We start from the raw sequence: 19,718 nt of genomic DNA, 5'->3' as shown, positions 1-19,718 counted from the left end.
CTGTATGCTGTCTCCACATTGCTCCTGCCTAGTGAGACCTTTCCCAGAGAGAAGGTTCTGGAGGTGAGTGAAGCAGCAGCATGTTCCAGCCTCCTCTGCAGGTTTGTTTGGACAGGAGGAAAAAAAAGAGAGAGAGATCCACAGCAGATATCTGAAAGGTTACTCTTTATAACAAGAAAGGATGGCTGGAAGCATTTTCATAGTTTCAGCCATCATTTCTGTATTATGCTGACAGTGTACTAAATAAAATACTCAAGGAGATCTTCAAACAAATGCTCGTGCCTGTGTGGGGTTTGTTGTTTTTTCATATTTCCATGTTCCCAAATCTTAAAGATAATAATTAGCTTGGTGCATACAATGTTAAAATTAGTGATAAATGTTAATAACTCTAACCCTTGTCCATGTCCTCAGGTAAGCAGCAACAGCAGTAGCAGGATTGCTTTCAGGTGAGCGGTGTGGACAGACGTGCAGCAAAAAGAATGAGCAGAGCACTGAGGGCAATGCACGCTGCCAATTTTAAAAGGGTATGTTAGATATGTGGCGCAGTAAGACGAGTATGTCATGTCAGAGTAGCAGTGGTCTCCAGCTGAGCTGCCTAAACTAGCTCAGAGGTTTTACTTCATTTTTGTTTTCCAGCCAAAACTACTGATCCCTGAAACCATGCTTTTCTACTACACTCCCAAAGCAAACCAAACACGTCTGCTACAGGTAACACATTGTGTGTGACACGAGAAAGGTGAACTCAAACGCAGCATCAGTTGGACTGGATCACTGGGAAAACCGATGCTAAATAAAATAGGATTTTTATCTGTCAAATGTCAGATCGGTCATTTCTTGGTGGAGCTATAGCCCCATAGAACCCCACCCTGCACCCACCTGTGAGATGTTTGTAAAAATCAGTTTCTACTGGCGCACAATGGACATGAAAGCAAATCTCCACAAATACATTCTTTCCTTCACGAGCTCAAAATTGATTTTCGTGCCACCAATGATAAGACATTGCATAAGACGAGTGAAAATGCCAACCTACTATAAAAAAACTGTTTTTACAGTCTTATCATGGACATGCATCACTGAGTATAGCTCCTGTCTGTTCATCTTAACAACATTCAGAAGCCTACTGCTGCTGTATTTCTGTGAAAGAGAGCTAAAGAGACAGAGAGAGAAAGAAGGAGGTAGAGAAAGAGAGAGAGAGAGAGAGAGGTCCCAGATGTGAATATATATTTCTGGGAGTATGAAGAGCTAAATGAATCATACATCAAACAGATATCAGCCTTCACCAGCTTGTCAGACGGAGAGCGTCAGACTGATCGTGCCATGTTTGGCTATGGCACGGCCATAGCCAAACAAAATCTGAGCACACACAGAATCACGCCTGAGAACACACGGGACCTGGACAGACACACAGACACACACACACAGACACACATACACACACTTGTCTGGCAGGACATCAAGCACACACACTCACAGCAGCTCTCCTTAATTCTTGGCAGCAAGTGTATTCCCTGAACAGGATGCGATTAGTTAACTGATCTCTCCAACACACACACACGGACTGGCAGTCTCACACACACATATGCATGAGTATGTGGACAGGGTCCAGGACGCAGGCAGGAGAGAGTCCTTCATGTTGGCTGCAGCTCTTATTTTGATGTTTTGGAATGCTCTCCGTCTCTCACTGAGAATTATGGCGTTAAGCCAGTGCTGAATTGACAACACACACAGACACACATACACACACACACACACACACACACACACACACAGTCATGTTTCATTACATTGACTTACATTCATTTCCTGGAAACATACCCGAATCCTAACCACTACATGTCTAACCTTAATCCTTCATGCTTCACTCTAAACTTTAATGATTTCTGTTACAGGGACTTGCTTATTGTCCCTAAAAGGGGCAAAAAGATCCCCAACACACACACATATATATATGCCTTCTAATGCATACAGCCAGCCTTTGTAAATAAAGTTACATTTAACACCAACCTAGACTCAGACAATTAAGTCCCTTTGATGAGATGGATAACATTATGGCTGCTAATATTCCCTCTTTGACCCAGGCTAGTATTTGATCAGCTTATGCTGTTAAAGTGGTTTTGATGTAATCACCTCACAAAGAACACCTGTACATACAGGCATCCTGGTACCTTTTCCTTCCTGTGTCTTCACCAATGTCACTTTGCTTTAAAGGACCATTTCAGCACTTCTGTATGTTTTTAGCCTGCTGACAACATATGGTGCAACATAAGGTACCTACGGTTCACATACGAGCTAAACCTGAATTTGAATTGGAGCTGTTTCGCAGACTGATGTTTCCAAGGGTGAGAATACACTCTCAAGCTCAACATACTGTTGTGCCTTTGAAATTCGAAGGCATTTTTTTAACTATTCCAGGCAGACGCTGGTTTCCATACAGCTCCAAACATCGTGAAAATCGATCAGTAGAGTCTTGAAATTTGCCTGAGCTGTTGTCAGAAACTGTGAACATTAAAAATACATTATGTTTTCAATGGCATTTGGCTGTAAACACAACATTAGCATGTTACCATGTTAGCTAACAGTTTCCTATTTGCACAGACAGTAGACGTGGAGGAACATTAACATTCATTTGGAGTTCTGTTAGGAGCTAAGACCCTAAACCCAAATTATCTCTTTTACTACAGGAAGGAGAGGCAGTGAGAGGTACAGGTACACAGGTGGGCAAATGTCTGTCAGGGAGGAAAATAAAGCAGGACAGTTTGCATCTGTTATTAATGGCTTGTGCAGTTCAAGTGTAGCTCTTAAGATCTTTAATGGATACAGTTAGCTCTTCAACGCTGCATGAACAGATTTCTGGCTACTGGGGGACAGAAGAACTCCACAACAAGCAGACAAAGCTGCAGACTGACAGCATTATAACTTATAATGTGTCTATTTACACATCAGCACACACAGAGCAACATTAGAATTTATTTTAAATCTTGTTTGTGTCCACCTAATTCATGTCTCTCCTTTTAGCTCTGGTTTGGTCTCCACCTCCTTTAGCTGCTAAATCCTCCACTATGTTCACCACCTTGTCGACTGTAGGGCAGGTCAGTCTGCATTTCAGCTACACACTCCATGCAAATATAGTGTAACACTGACAAAAAAATAATGCTGACTTGATGTTCAGTGTGAATCACACAGCTCAAGCCTGGATTAGGAGGAGTGATCTGTGGGCCAATGCTGGTGGGACACAAGCCAGGGTCTGATTAGCCCTGGCTGTGTCGCCTGAGCGAGGGCGTATAAGGATGAAAGAGCTGAAAGACCCGATGACCCCAGGAACATCACTGACGTGTGTCCCATAATGTATGTCTGAATCATAACCCAAACCCTGGTCTTTCCCTGAGACTACTCAGCTCTTCTTTGTGCCTAAACCTACAAGTCCAACATGTTTGACGTATGCAAACTTTGTAATGTTTCCTGTAGATTAAAGGAGATTAATATAGTTCAAATGATGACCCATCAGTAAGGCTGATGATTTACCCACAATGGACAAATGATGGACTGCAGATTATCTACTCATAACCTGCTTAACACACAACTTTTCCAACGTACAAAACAAACAATAAATACAAACTGAACAAAACCAGACAAATAAGCAAACATGCATTCTTGTTTTGTATGCAGTGTGCTCACATCTCACAACCTTGGGTTTCTGCCAAGTGATCTTTTATCACAGGTAAGCATTTTTTAAACTGCAGTCTGTCACCTGTTCAGTGTGAGTAGGAGCATGAGAGAGGTAAAGAAAGAATGAGATAAAAGACAAGCATTAAGAAAAGAAAGACACCTATCCACAAACCTACTACTGCACACAAACATTTAATGTTCCCAGTACTTGAATCTAATGTACGGTTCTGTATGCCGTTACTGCCCCTGACTCCATCTTTTGTCGGGTGTAATTCTGTTGGAGGTCAATATACCGAGGCAGTCAATACATACTGCAGCAGTCACTTTTCCTGCTTTTCTCACTTCAATATAATTGGCTGTTTAACATCCAGAAATGCAGATATAATAAGGCACTGTGTTCGCTTAAAGTCGTTTGCCAAGTAAACATATTACTGGACAGAAGGGGATCTGTAAATTTAACATAGAGTAGATGACAGTAAATCATTTTAGCCCTATCCAAAAGCTTTTGGAAGTCGTGCCAGCGCACTCCCTTAATCTCTGTGATGGCAGCTCTGTTAAGAATTTTCAGTTGAATTGTCTTATAAGTTACACAATTCAAACCCAGTGTTGTGGTTTTCAGAACATCTTAACATTGGGCTGCTGTGGTAGCAAACGCACATCTCACGTGCCCAACACATTTTCAGGGCGACAGTCAGAATCGGTCGAGGTTGCGTACAGCATTATTTTTACATCCTTCCTTTATATCTGTGTCAATATATGTTAAAAATAGATTTAACTGGCAGGTATTGACATCAGTCAGCTAAACCTGTTTTCGAGTTCATCAAATGATGCTACTGGACCATCTGTTACAGCCTGTACAACATTTCATTTAAAAGCGATTACTTCAGGCTTTCCATCAGCAGCGAGCTGCTCCGTGTATCTCTGACACTCCCAAGCATTAACTGCTGGCTGTTTGTGTACCAACTTGCCCACATCACAAAAAAAAGCCTTAAATAAGATATGACCACATTACAACTAACAATATTGCTCCTGTCTCCAAATGTTGTCATAGCTTCAGTCAGTGAAGATGATAATGCCTCGGATCTCAGTCTTAGCTCATCTATCATTTCACAACTCTGGTCCAGTCCACTGTAGAACTGATTTTAAAATCTTACTAATCAGTTTTAAAGCTGTGCATGGGCTGAACCTGATGCACATTACAGATCTGTTAACTTCTTGCAAGCCAGGGCTGACAGGGCTATAGTTCCCATTCCAAACTCCAGATTAAAAACAAAAGGGGACCAGGTCTTTTTGGTCAGGCCTCCAAAATAATGAAATAGAATCTGAGACTTGCAGATTCTGTACATGCTTTTAAATATCTTTGAAAAACTTCCTTTTGTAGTTGTGCTCTTATGTGACCTTGTCTTTTATCATCCTTTATCTATTCTATCTACACTGATCTCCTTTTCCTTTCCTTTAGCTTGTTCCTGTGGGCATCACTGTGTTTTGTTTGAGCAGTTTAATTTGAAAATGTGTTGATTACTTGCTTTTATTGTGTGTTCTGTTTAGAAATGTACAGACACTGTTCAGCAGTGTGAAGTGCTTTTATCCAGTTCAGAGCGAGGGGAGATTTTTAGATAAAACATAAAACGGTGTTATAAATAAATAAATAAATGTCTGGTCACTTTCCTCTATCGAAGCCTTTTTCTACGTCCAGTAAAACAGCTTTTGTCAGAGAGAGAGAGAGAGAGAGAGAGAGAAAGAGAAAGAGAGAGAGATGACTCTCACCATTACACAAAAATCTCCACTTGTGTATGTTAGAAGTGCATCTCAGTGGGATATAGATTACCGCACCTATATATACAAGAGAAGATAAAGGCCACGACAATGGATACATTTATGGATTATCATGATCATGATATCCATTATTATCAGATTTAACTGCTGCATTTATCTATATGCCAACATTTTGAGTCACGTCTCAAAAAGAAAAAAAAGAATATCTGTATCTCTTTTTCTCATTTGGATGTGACCAACAAAAAGCTTTAACTCACGAAACAAACAACAAAAGCTCTAACTCACAAAAGATTCACCTTATTGGTCAGAATGAAAAAAAAAAAAAATGAAATTCAGCCGTTGGCATGGTTACTCATGGGAAATCCCTTTTCAAGATGAGATGATAAATCAGTTTCTCCTACACAGCAGAGTGAGCGAGGTCCATCGAGAGCATGAGGAACACACTGACATCAGTTTACTAATGAGTTTTAAGAAAGTGGAGAATAACATGGGAAAAAAATACATTTAAAAGACATTTTATATTGTCATCCTCATGTTACAAAAGCTAAGCAATAAACTGACAAATCCCCTTTAATTCATAAATATTTCTACAGCAATTATCTGTCTAACCAAGGAGTGCAGTCCTCTTTTTGGTGCTGTCCTGCTTCAGTGAGGAAATAAGGACACTGTAGCCTAAAACCATGTTTGTTGGCTTTGGTTTTGATATTCTAAATGTCAGTCAGCTACGCAACCAGATGTAAGCACCAACAGCAAAAAACAGCAACAGATACACACAAACATCAACAGACAGGAAAAAAAAAACACTAACATACAGACAGAAACACACCAAAAGACAAAAAAAAAGAAAAAAAAAAAACACTAACACAGAGACACACAAATGGGTGACATCACAAATCCACGCTGACACTCACAAAGTGAGTCAGAGTTCTGCAGAGAGACAAACAGAGAGGGAGGGAGATGTGATGCATTCAGTGCTGGATGTGGGTCTTTTGATTCTTTGACAGCCTAATGGCCAAGGATAGCTCCTGACTGATGTTTGCCACAGGGCAACACACACTCACACACATACACACAACCATGATTACACCAATGAAAGGGAGGGCAGGACACTGAGGAGAGGACTGGTCTGTTTGCTCACCATACACTGACTGAGCTACGCAAATTATCAGAGGAGTTAAATCACTGAGAATGGACAGATAATAGAAAGCTAATTAGAGACAGGCATGAACAAAAAAGACAACTACATGGGTGCATGAGTAGATGTAGTAAAACATCATTGTTTCAGAAAGTATTCGGACGCTTTCACTCTCACTTTAATAGAGTGTGTATTTGATTTTAACTGGATAAAATTGCTGTTTCTGCCCTTCAGTCTACACTCAATAACCCATAATGACAGAGCGAAAACATGTATTTAGAAAACTTTGCAAATTTAATTAAAATATAAAATATAAATTAAAGTATTCAGACCCTTAATTCAGTTCTCAGTAGCAGCCCAGATGGAGCAGGTTTTCTTTGAGGACTTCTTGTATTTGGCTGCATTCATCCTTCCCTTAATCCTGACCGGTCTCCCTGTCCCTGCTACTGAGACCATGATCCTGCCTCCACCATGCCTCACCACAGGGATGGTCTGGGATGGCATTACTCAGGTGCTGAGCATATGTCACCACACGGCGTTTGGAGTTGTGTTAAATTGTTGTCTCAGTAGCCCATCCTTCTGGCAGGTTCTCCCTTCTCTGCAGAGGACTTTTTAAAGTTCTGTCAGACTGACCGCAGGGTTCTAGATCACCTCGGTGACTTAGGCTAAGGCTTAAGGCTAAGGCTTCTTAGTTACTCAGTTTGACCAGATGGCCAACAGCAAGAACAGTCCTGCTGGTTCCAAACTTGTTCCATTTCACTATTATTGAGGCCACTGAGCTCCTGGGAGCACTCAGAGCTTTAGAGATGGTTTCTGCCCTTGCCCTGATCTCTGTCTCACAATAATTTGATTGCAGAAGTGTACAGAGAGTTTCTGAAAGGGGTGTGGAGGGAGTGACGTAAGGTAACACAGCTGCCTGAGGTGAAAGTGAGAGTGGTCTGTGCTGGTGTCCGGCCCCATTGATTTGGCCCACGATCAGCAGTTCCAACAAAAATTTCACTCCTTCTTCTCTGAGTCACAAATTCATCAAACCTGAGCACACGGACATGACGCACATAATTTTAGATTCAGCACGACTTACACTGTCTGATGAGATCATTATATACAATGTCCACTGTGAACAAATGTCCATAAATCCAATTAGAATTCATAAAAAAAGGCTCATCAGAGAGAGAATCATGTTTTTCGGTTTTCTTTAAAATCAAAGTAAGCCAGTGACAGTTGTCTGTACATCTATAGCTATAATGCAAACATGAACTGCTAGTAGCTAACTTTACTTTTAATGGTGCCAATATGCCCAAATCTAAACAAATAAACAAATGTATGGTAAAGCAGAGGGTCCGTTCTTCAAATGTGGCTTAATTAAATTTGGTTCAGCAGTTTGAGGATTGGTTTGTTAACCCTGGATATGGTTATTTTAAATAAGCAGAAAGTTGAAACCCTGATCATCATTCATTTGATGGAAGTGCTGATCATGTGATTGCACTTACATACATAAAATAGACTTTGAAACCTCACTGTAGCCACTGGGGCAATAGATTCATGGACTTAAGCTAGGTCCCATTTTATGCATGTCCCTGCTGTTGTGTAATGACATAAAAACAGGGGTGATATGTCAAATTTTCTAGTCGTGGTTAATATCATAGCAGTGGTGTTTTGTACAAGTAGTAATTTTCTAATCGTTAATAGCTAATTTATCACAGTGGGACATAGGTGGCAGTTACAGTATTGCCTGATTAAAACGTAAACTTCAAGCATTTATCAGTCTAATATATCTGCACAGCATCCCAGTCAATGTGCTTCTAGATACACTGTCTACTTGAGCACTTTAATTCAAATTAAGCTAATAAATCATTTGTGACTCACAGGTGTAGCGTCGTAGATAAAGGAAAAACAGCAAATAAATAAGTGATGAAATAAATAAATAAATGGAAACTATAAATACCTCTCCCTAAATGGCATTAATAAGGAGGCTATGAAAGAAATAAATGAAGTTATGAATGAGCAGTTCTTAAATCAATCAGTTCCTGATCCACGCCAGGCTCTTCACAATAAGCCAAAGATTTTCTAAGCCCATGTCCCTGACCTGTTGTCCTCTCTCTCTCTCTCTCTCTCTCTCTCTCTCTCTCTCTCTCTCTCTCTCTCTCTCTCTCTCTCTCTCTCTCTCTCTCTCTCTCTCTCTCTCTCTCTCTCTCTCTCTCTCTCTCTCTCTCTCTCTCTTCCCAGTTTTAAGCTGAAATGTTTTTCAGGGTATGCAGAACGAGGTGAAAGGAAATGCTTCAGACAAAGGCCATTTCCCAAATCGATCCCCCTCCATAACACTTCACTCCGTGTGAGTGTCACTCCACGTGAATTCACACTCATAGCTCTGGAGGGCACTCAGTATTCAGGCTCAGGGTATAAATAAACAGGTAAACTCAGAGACGCTCTCCACAATAAGCAGGAAACTGCTGTCGCCATGGATACTAATAGATTATTTCACTCTGCTCAGCTGTTGAATTGTGTTACGTGCTGCAACAAACACTGAGGCCTACACAAAGAAAAGAGGTCTCCCAAAATATGACCTGTACCGGGTGGACCCTTGGCTTCCTCACAGGACCAGAATGAAACTACTTCTTCTTCTTTTTTTTTTTTTTATGAGTATCGTTGACTGTACAATTTCACTTCAGTGCTTCTGCATCAGTTTTTCGGCAGCTCATTAACATTTAGATATCAGTCTTTGTCGAATCACGGCGGCACAGATCCAGCTGTACTGTGTGCTGGTAAAATGCAGCTCTTGAGGAGAGTTTTAACAGACAGTGAGTTATAGTTAATTAGGCTCTCCTGAAAGTCAGTAAAGAAAATGTAGATGAACCCATGTTTCCATCCACCACTACTCCAAATGTTAGGACCTGGGCTCATAAACAGCTGATGACGTTAATTCTCCAGTTGGGCGCCATTAAATCACTGACTGCGAAGACGGTGCAATGAGATCGGTCAAACGTCAGATGGTGGAGAACAATGTGGAAAACGTAATGGAAATGTGACATTTCTGCTTGTTTCATGTGTTAGGTTGGGGGAAGGTTACAGTCTCCTCATCGCTCCACATAGATCTGATGTTTCCATCTATTTTTAGCCTCCTCCGTGAAGCCAAAGCTTCAGTGGACATTTATGGTACGGGCTTCATGTACGTCATGATTTATTTGCAGAGACTGTGTCATTGCACTTACTCGCACTTTACTCAGCATCGTCTGCGGCTGAAGAGCACAAGTTTACATTGATATCGATGCCCCTGTTAAAACTATCAACACCCCTGTTTTTTTTAGCCTATATTTATTTAGATTATGGAAAACCTGAATCATGGAAAGTCATGTTGCATTAACCACTACCAGATGCTCTTCATATATAAGGATAACAATCAGATGGGTTACTCTTAATACTGAAAAAACATCTTAGGACAATGAGCAAAGATACTACGTTCTCAGGAGGACCAGAATCAGAGTGTCCACCAAAACCAACAGCGATCTGATTTTCCCAATTAACAGAAAAGACATGTTGAATTGGGACAGAGAGAATGAAGGAGAGTGGCAGCAAATCTGTGCGTCTAATTCATAAAGTGTGAGCTAATTTCCCATCAGATCACAACAGCAGTGACAGAGAGCTGAGAAACAGACAGACATGACAATAGGAATGACTAATTAATGACATAAAGATCCCAGTGATTCCTCCCAATCACAATCATCTTACAGATGCATTATGGGAGTTCGTTAACTGAGAGTTGACAACTAAAAAGACTATAACAGCTTCTAATACTTTCCCAGTGTTGATTAGATCTATGGAGTTTTCACCTGTAAAAGGCCTAATGTTCACTGACAGAGAAAACTCTTACTTTCTTTCTTTCTTTCTGCCCTGATAGACGTTAACCGTTGATTTGCTATCATTTATGAAAACACAAGCTGGACGGGATTGAAGCTGGCATTCCCAGGAAATATAATAACATATACAAATGTAAACTATTAAAAGAAAAACAGAAAGAAAATCACTAACACAGACATAAATGAATAAATGCAAATGCCAGTTAAGTTCATTATGATGAATGCAGTCTATGTACGTGCAAGATGGTGCTTTTCTTCTCTGGCCACACACTGACTTTTAAACTCTTTGTATTTGTGTAGTTAGTGCATGCTGATTTAACAGAATGACATGATTCAGCCTGAAGCTATGACGTTTAATTAGTTTCAAACGCCGCGCACATTAAAGTCATGCGTGTGCACGTGATACAAATGAACACTTGCTCGCTTGTCACGCTGACTTTTGAGACTTTAGAGGCGAGGACAGTGGCTGATGTGTTTGATTGGTCACTTTTAACACCCACAGTCTTCGGCCTGTCTCTTACCCTCTGTTAAACGCAGAAGAGCGAACCCCTACAGACACTCAATAAAAACATCACAGTAGACTAGGATTTCCAATCAGATGTCCACCGTGCAGCAGCTTATTAAGCAAAGAAGAGTATAAATAAACAAGAGGAAACTGTAGGATGTCTTTATCAATCTCCACTGGATCTGGAGGCAGAAGTCCCTTTTTAACATCATTTAATATTATGAACAAATGCCATGAAAGGATCAAAACCAATAAGTCCATCCTACTAACAAACTCTGCGTAATCTTTTGCAGCCACTGACCGGTGTCTTCCTAGATGCTGTCCTGGTTTTGGACAGTCCTTTGAGGGCATCGCAGCCTCTTTCAGCAGCCACGCAGGCCATGGCTGTGTCTCTTGTTGTTGTTGATATCGCTGGGTGACATGCAATCAATACAGCCTTCGAGCCCTCTGCCTCCTCGGTGCCCTGCCTAAGGCTAGGCTTGTTCCATCCTCCAGCTGCTATGGCTGCGTGCTACACCACTTCACCTTCAGCGCACAGCCTCTGGATGTATTATTATAAGGGCAGAACTTGGACTTCTAGGCCACCCTCCATACATCCACTGAAATATTCAAAGAAAGTTTGGACACAGCTATTCCCCTCCCTCTGCTCAGCTGTGTGCACTCCAGCCTTCACTTCCTTTCTACTCACTGCACAACAGCTTCTGAATATTTGGACACTGCACCATATTTAAGCTTCATCATCCTTGCTGTTTCCCCCCCACTCACAGCAAAGGTCACACACCTGACCTGTCTGCCTCTGACCTGATGATCCCTGACCAGCATCACCTTCCATATCGACGTCTCTGCTCTCCTGTGAAACACAGCTGACCCATCTTTTTTTTTTTTTTTCCCCACTTACCTGTCTCAGCTCATTTCAGACTCCCACACCTCTGCACATTGTCTCTCCTACTAAACGGCTTAACTTCTACAACACATCATTGTCCTCCTGCCTTCATCAACCTGAGTGTGAGTGTGAGGGGGACAGAACAATGGCAATGACAAGCTTTTTTTTTCCCACAGTAAATAAAGTGCAAACTGATGAGTTATAAAAGCTGTTATCAGCTCATGTCTGATTTCCCCTTTCTATTCAAAGTTCTTGAGCGAGTTGTTTCCACACAAAAACAACAGCCCACCTGAACTTTAACAGTGCTATAAACACAGCACTGAAACAGCCCACTCTGGCTCCCTCACCATCCTCACCTTCCTCAACCTCAGTGCTGCCTTCAACACCATCACCCACATCATTCTCCTCACACGACTTGAAATTTGTTTTGCCGTTACATGCACAGCTCGCACCTGGTTCAGATCCTAGCTCTCTGACAGACATCATTTCATTTTCATAAACTACTGTCAATCTGACACAGCCCCTGTCAGCCATGACACCCCCAAAAGTTTGCTGCCTCACCCCTTCCTCTACATCCTGTACATACTGCCTCTTGGTGAGATCCTCCATCGTCATGCTCCTCCGTTTCGTCCTGTACAGCGAAAAAACACCCAACTCTAACGCTCTTAAAAGACCCTCTCTGCTGTCACCTGTTGGAAGTTTACCACCTGATTAAAAACTGGATACCACCCAGGTGTTTTCCCTCCCTCCCTCCCTCCCTCCGAACCTGCAAGCTTGGGGTTATTCTTGACCTCACCCTCCCGTTCCTCCCCCATGTCAACCTGATCACTAAAGGAGCCTTCTCCCATTCCTTAAATTTCTCAGAGGCTGTGGAATTTAGTTACAGATCACGATATTAAGTTACTGAAACTATTAGAATTTTGTTTCATTATTTGTCCATGGTTGAGTAAAAAAAAAAATACTGCTGGTATAAAAGAACGATCAGCTGATTCAAACTGATACCTTGGTTTAATCAAACTAATCACAAGCTATGTTATAGTGGTGTTGTGTTCTCAGGAAACAGCTCACAGCAGCACCTCCACACCTGACCAAGCTGAGACCACGAGGCACTGACCTGTGCCTGTGCAACAACATTCTGCCGTTATCCTTTTAAACACATCCAGCAAATACATAAGGAGATTAGTACAGTTCACCAGCCACAGGTAAAACGAGCCTCAAGTTTTCCCATTAGATGAAAAACCGCTGTGACAGAGGGGCTGAAATCAGTGATTCACCTCACTGCAGGTACAGACACCACCTACTGGACCTGTGAGGGTGACAAGACGCTTCCACTACCTTAAAGGAAAGGTTCAATTCCATTATTTGCTTTCTTGCTGAGAGTTCGATGAGGAGATCGATACCACTCTCATGTCTGAACTGTAAATATGATGCTGCAGCCGGCAGCCGTCTAACGTAGCTTTGCATAAAGACTTGAAACAGGGGAAATGGTTTCACTGTTCGAAGGAAGCAAAATCCATCAGTTCTCCAATAGTGGCTTTTATTTACCTCATCAGCATAGAGAATCATTTCTAAATGTCCTTCTGCTCCAGTTAATCCAAAAATCAAAACTTCATATATATATAGTGCCGACCGTAAAACACAGAGGTGGGAGTGAGCTGATATGGACTGCATGAGTCCAAAAGGTGCAGAGGAGATAACATTCATAGATGGCTCTCTGAATACAGGTTTTTATGCCTGAAGCCTCAATGAAAAGACGATTTCTAACATCAAGTTTGACAGGAGAGGAATTTTCCAACATGACAATCATCTCAAACACGCTGCAAAAACCACACAAGAGCTTTTAAAGAAGAGGAAAAAGTGAAAACTATGACCTGGTCTAGTGTGTCCCCTGACCTGAATCCAACCGAAAACCTTTGGAGTATTTCAAAGCAGAAGGCAGAGCAACAAAAGCCCTGCAGCAAAGAGCAGCTGAAAAGAATCATCTGTGAAGAACGGCAGAACATCTCTCCACAGATTTGTACAAGACTGATATCATCCCTGCCCAGGAGGACCCGATCTGTCAGTCAGTCAAACATTTCTGTTCTTCAAGTTAATTGGGTTCATTCTTCTTTGGTTAAAAACAAATAAGAATGTAGTAAATAGTAAGGATCTGTAATGATTTAGAACCTTAACAAAGCAGTACTTGTAGCCCAAACCAAGATCTTTCCCTAAACCTAACCACGTTCTGGCCGTTAGACGGCTTTTTGGCTTTTTTATGACTCTAAATTTGTCACCTCAGTATCTGAGTCTGTTCATATCGGATGACTTGACACCACAGTATTTACATCCAGGGCCATTGTTCACATGTGTGTCACTGCAGGAAGCGGGGTGTCTCTTATGTAGGGACGTGGAAAGTGAGGACATGGAAGATGCAATATAGCATTTTGCAGGAACATCTGATATCAGCATTCCTTTCTAGTGAAAGGGCTATAGTTTGGAGGCTCTATCATAAAATGGCTGTTTACCATGCTTAATCTGTACCCTCTTACTTTTCCCTTCTCCGCAACCGCTGACTGCAAACATGTGACTCTGTGGACTGCAGATTCTGATAAGGACAAACCCCCTCTGTATCCTCAGCTGTACTAACCCCAAATTACAGAGCACTGCTTGATGGAAAGGTCAATTCTGCAGCAGTGCTGCAGCCATCTGAAAAGATTGCTCCCTGTTAGGCAGCCAGAGGATGGATCTACAAGAGGTGTGGCAAAGCAGCAGTGTGGTGGTAATGGCTATGTTTGCAGTTATTAATGTGGTAAGGACGACTGTGGTAATGTTTGCTCACACTGACTAACCCTGACTCTCTTACAGTATTTCTCATATTAATGGGTTTACATGAACCTTTGAAATGTAACTGACCTGGACCCCTGACTCTGTTATGATGAATGGGGACAAAAACCATGGTCCCAATTGTGAGAAATGCGATGGTGTTTAGAGTTGATAAGCCAACGATCTAAAGGGAAAGGACAAAGACAGAGATAAAGATGTTTACATGTGTCGACCCAAAACCAAATAACTGACTGTGTTAAGAAGGGACCTCTCCATTTTCTTGGCACATCCCTGCACACCAATCAGTCATGGTCTGAATGTCTCAGTCTGTCTGAGTATTGTTACTGACCATGTTCATCCCTTCATGGCCACAGTTCACCATCTTCTAATGGCTACTTCCAGCAGGATAATGCTCCATGTCACAAAGCTAAAGACTCAAGCTGGTTTCATCAACATGACAGTGAGTTCAGTGAACTTCAGTGTCCTCCACAGTCTCCAGACCTGGATCCAGCAGAACCCCTTTGTGATGTGGCAGAACAGGAGACTGGCAGCTTGATGTGATGTGATGAATCATGCCAACATGGAGCAGAAACTCAGAGAAAAGTTTCCAACTTCTTGTGGAATCAGTGAGAGCAAAGGGAGGAATCACACAGTATTAGTGTGATGTTCCTAATAAAGTGCTCAGTGAGTGGACCAGTGTACCCATCTGTGAAAGCTTATGAGTCTCTTATGACTCTGGATAATGACGTATGTATACAGGTACGTTGGGAGCCATGTAACCAACACAAATACTCTCCAAAAAGCTTCACAGTTGGTGATAATTTTCTCTGGGTGTGTAACTAGGAAACAACCCCTCTTTCACTGCATGTGGTCAGCGGACTCACTATAATCTCCTTTATACTTCACAGCACTACTGTTATCTTATGCCTATAGTGTTAGGTCTTTATACAGTTTTCATGCTGTTTTGTTACATCTTTTATCTGTGTCTTCTGGCCACAAAATGTTTGTTTGTTTTGTAAGATAACTTAACAGTAACCTAACTAAAACTCAGGCTCCTTCTCTGACAGTTTTATAGTCGCATGAGACAAAGAGGAGTTATTCTTATTATGTATGAATACAGCTAACGTCCTAGGGCATTTCAATCCAAAGGTCAGCATCTATCAGCCTGTTTAAATCTGCTGCACTGGCTGCCTGCTACTGGCATCTTCTGTCTGTGGCAGAGGATTTAGTCAGACAATCACACACAGACTGTAGCCTCTATCTTATTGCCTCTTATTGCCCCCTTAAAAAAAAAAAATGTAGGCTTTACCTCAGGCGCTGTAGAGGAAGTAATGAAATCAAGAAACTCAATGAAAAAAAGAGAAAGAAAGAAAAAAAGATGGTGGAAACAGTGTTATCAAGGAGACCTGCCTGGATGTGACGGTGCTGTAACTCATTGTCAGTGCAACCTGGTTCGCCGAAGAAATCCAAGCAGCTGGTGTCACTTTGAAGACTTTTCCAATGAATCTTTTTAGGGGGGCAGCCGGGCTCAATCATGCGTGAGGAGAAGCGTGAAATTTGATTGACAGAACATGGGGCTTATAAAAAGGAAATATCACGACAGAATAGGTTCACAGCTTCCTGGCAAATTTCTCCTTAGATGTTTTGCTTCATCGCTTGTAAACTGATACGCGGGCACTTCTGACTCAGGAGAACGAGTGAAAAGGAGAGAAAGCTGAAATAGAGAGGACGACCAGGAGATAGAGCCTGAAAGAGAGGACCCAGAGAGTGATGAGGCTGCACTTCAGGACGGCGTGAAGCACAGCTCAGAGTGTCAGGACTCAGAAGCAAACTGTCTCACATTTAGTGCCCCAAAGGAATCTTTAGACACGTCTTTTCTGCAAGTTTTTTTTCCCCATCTCTACTTTCCTCCACTCCTCTCCTCTCCTTCCACCTCTTGCCGCACTTCATCTCCCTTCCTTTCATCATCCCATCTACCCTCTCCTCTCTTTACCTCACCTCACCTTTACACCTCTCTCCTTTTCTTGCTTTGCCTTTCATCTTCCGTTCTTTTCTCTTTTTTTTTTGCTTTCATCCCTTTTGCTTTTCACCTGGCCTCTCATCATCTGCCCAACGTTCATCTCCTATCCTTGTCTTCACTTCTTTCATCACAGTTTCTCACCTTTCATTCCTTTGCTTGGCCTCTCGAAATACGATCACATTAACTGGTGTTCAGGCCAAAACAGCACCTCGTTTAAAAAATAAAATAAAATACAAAGAGCTGTGATTACTGTGGCTGTGTTACTTCAAGTACAGATGAGACAGTTCAATCCAGAGCAGTACAGGTGGTTGGTATAATGGATCCATCAGAAATAATGGTAACAATTACGACAAAGTTCGCACACCGGCAGGTCGTATTGACAGGCGTGTAGGATCGAAGACTCCTGACTGTGAAGAAACCAGCCAATCCTGCACATCATCGATAACTTAGTCACTTTGTCAACAATGTTTTTGGAGTTTTTCATCCACAAAAAAAAAAAGAAGAAAAAAAGAAAGCTCTCCAGAAGGACTAAATCTGAAAACACCAGCCCCACATTATAATGTGGATGAGGGAAAAACAATCACAAGAGCCTGCTCAGACACAGTTATTGTTGAGTAATCACCCATTTTACCCAGCACATCTTGTGATATTCTAAATTTCTCTTACTGTCAGCAAATAACATGAAAATACAAAAAAACGAGTGTATCTTGAACAAATATTGTGTGTGTATCCAAAGCCTAATGTGTCTTCTTCCTCTGTGCCACTGAGCTCCATTGTTGTCCAGAAAACTATTCATCAGTCACAGTCTGTAGCACATATATATATATATATATATATATATATATATATATATATATATATATATATATTTTTTTTTTTTTTTTTTTTTTTTTTTTTGTTTTTTGTTTTTTGTTTTTTTTGTTTTTTTTATTTATTTATTTTTCTAGTTGCTTGTGGTTATTCTGTATATTCTATATTTAATTTTTTAAGCTTATTTGTTACTTTATATTTCTCTAGTTTCTTGTGGAATGTCATGTTATTTATGTTTATGCTGCTGTAACAACTAAATTTCCCTCCGGGGATCAATAAAGTATTATCTTATCTTACTATCTTATCTTATCTTATCTTATCCAGCTGCTGTAAATACTCACCAGAGCAACCCAACGTGTATTAACCCTCGGCTGTAAACAGCCCTGCTTCAAATGCTGCTTCCTCCTGTTTGATTAACATTTGTTAACAACTACAATGTCCAGCTTTGGGGCTCAGTGCAAAAGAAATGGCGGAGAAGTCATTAAGTATTGAGAGACGAACACAATGTTAGTTTTTGTCTTTTCTTTCCTTACTGGATTTGACAGCAGGAAAAATATAGCCTACATTATTCCTTAAATAAAAGTCTGCTTCAGTTTTTTTGAAGTAACAGTCAAGTCCACGTATTTGTTACTGAAATGTCTCTCAGGTCCTGAGACATCATCTCTGGAGCTGATGACAGTACAGATGCTGTAATTTAACTGTACTTACATTTGTTTTGTCAAAAAAAAAAAAAAAAAAAAAAAAAGTATTTCACCAGAGTGTCAGTGACATTATTGTTGCTTATGTAACAGGTTACCTTATGTAACAGGTAGTACTATATGAGAGCCCATTCAGCTCAGTCTGACAATAGAGAAAACATAAATGAGAACACCCCATTTGTGAGTTCAGCTGTATTAAAACACAGCCGACTCAGCAGAGTAGCCAGGCTGCTTGTCCCACTCGTGCATTTTCATATTCCTCCAGCTTTGCGTGGATGTAGTTTCATCTTCTTCCCTCCTCCTCCTCCTCACTCCCCTTCCTGTTCCTATTCTTACTTTGATTCTCATTTACTGTGTACCTCCTGTTTTTACCTCGGCTCTTCTCTCCTCTCCACTATCTCCCCTCCATACTATTCTTTACTGACCTCACGTCACCTGTTCTTTTCTCCTGCCTTCCTCTGAGCAGAATAGCTCTCTACATCAGTCAATGTCAGTGCGCACTATATGAGTTTCTGTGCACCTGCGTGTGTGCACGCATGTGTTTTCAAAGTGGGTGCCGGACCTGCGCCTCAACCTCCCCATTGCTACGCTCAGAGCAATCAATAGAAAGCGAGACATCATCTGAGTGAGGGAAAAAAAAAAAACGCAGCTCAGCTGTCACAGCACCCTAAAAAACAATGACTCAGTGCGCCCCGAAGAGCTCCGAGCATGTCGGTGCGTGCGTATCCGCCCGCTTTCACGTGTGCATTTTTGCACCTTAAGCACAACTGCTTCCACCTTCAGTGAGCCAGCCACATAACATAACCCTCATGCACACAAAAACACACACAAACACATGCAAAGACACGCATACATACTGAAACTCCCCAGGGTCTTGGTCCCAGCTCAAGTCCTCACCTTCATAAAGAGTGCAGTGTCAATGTCACGCAATGTCACTGTCAGAGCGGATTAGATCAGCCTCACTGCATTCACACATCGCAACTGGCCACTGGACAGGCCGACCACTGGCTTCTTACCATGTCACCGTATACACACACACACATACACACACAGTTAAGGGTGTTAGCAGTAGCATGACAATAATCCTGCTGCTCCTGGCCTGATCCTCTGTCTAGACACAGTCTAAATGTTACTTCCTGTGAGGGCTGTATTATCTTCTGCATGCCACCAGGTTCAGCACTGCCACACCCTCATGTTTCTAAAAGCCTGTTCTATTTTCCTTGTTGAACTGCCATGTCTGATATCCCTCTGATAGGAAAGTCAATGGACAATGAAGAGCCTCTGCTTTGTATTCACAGTTTTCACTGCGGTTTCAGTGGAACTGCAATTTTGATAATCAGCTTATAATCATGTAAAAATCCCTTAATCATTCTAAACATTAAATATTCATTGGTTCCACCTTCGCAAGCCAATTTTAGCTTCAACATGCCATCTTAACATGTTCAAAAAATGCATTCAAAGCCACACACACACACACACACCTACACACACACAGACACACAACCCCATTTAAATCTGAACCCTAAAACCAAGTGTTAACCCTCAAACAGCCCAGTGAACAGTTAAACA

General features: G+C 41.5%; 1 protein-coding gene across 1 annotated transcript in view; it reads right to left on the bottom strand.

Moving 5' to 3' along the window:
• Positions 1–19,718, bottom strand: part of LOC121192901 (cadherin-18-like) — a 114,962-nt gene that overhangs the window by 78,988 nt on the left and 16,256 nt on the right. The gene's annotated exons all lie outside the window — the stretch shown is intronic.

Source organism: Toxotes jaculatrix, chromosome 14 (assembly GCF_017976425.1).
Source record: "Toxotes jaculatrix isolate fToxJac2 chromosome 14, fToxJac2.pri, whole genome shotgun sequence".
Lineage (NCBI taxonomy): Eukaryota > Metazoa > Chordata > Actinopteri > Toxotidae > Toxotes > Toxotes jaculatrix.
Note: the sequence above shows the minus strand (reverse complement) of the source record. Positions and strands in the feature narration are given on the sequence as shown.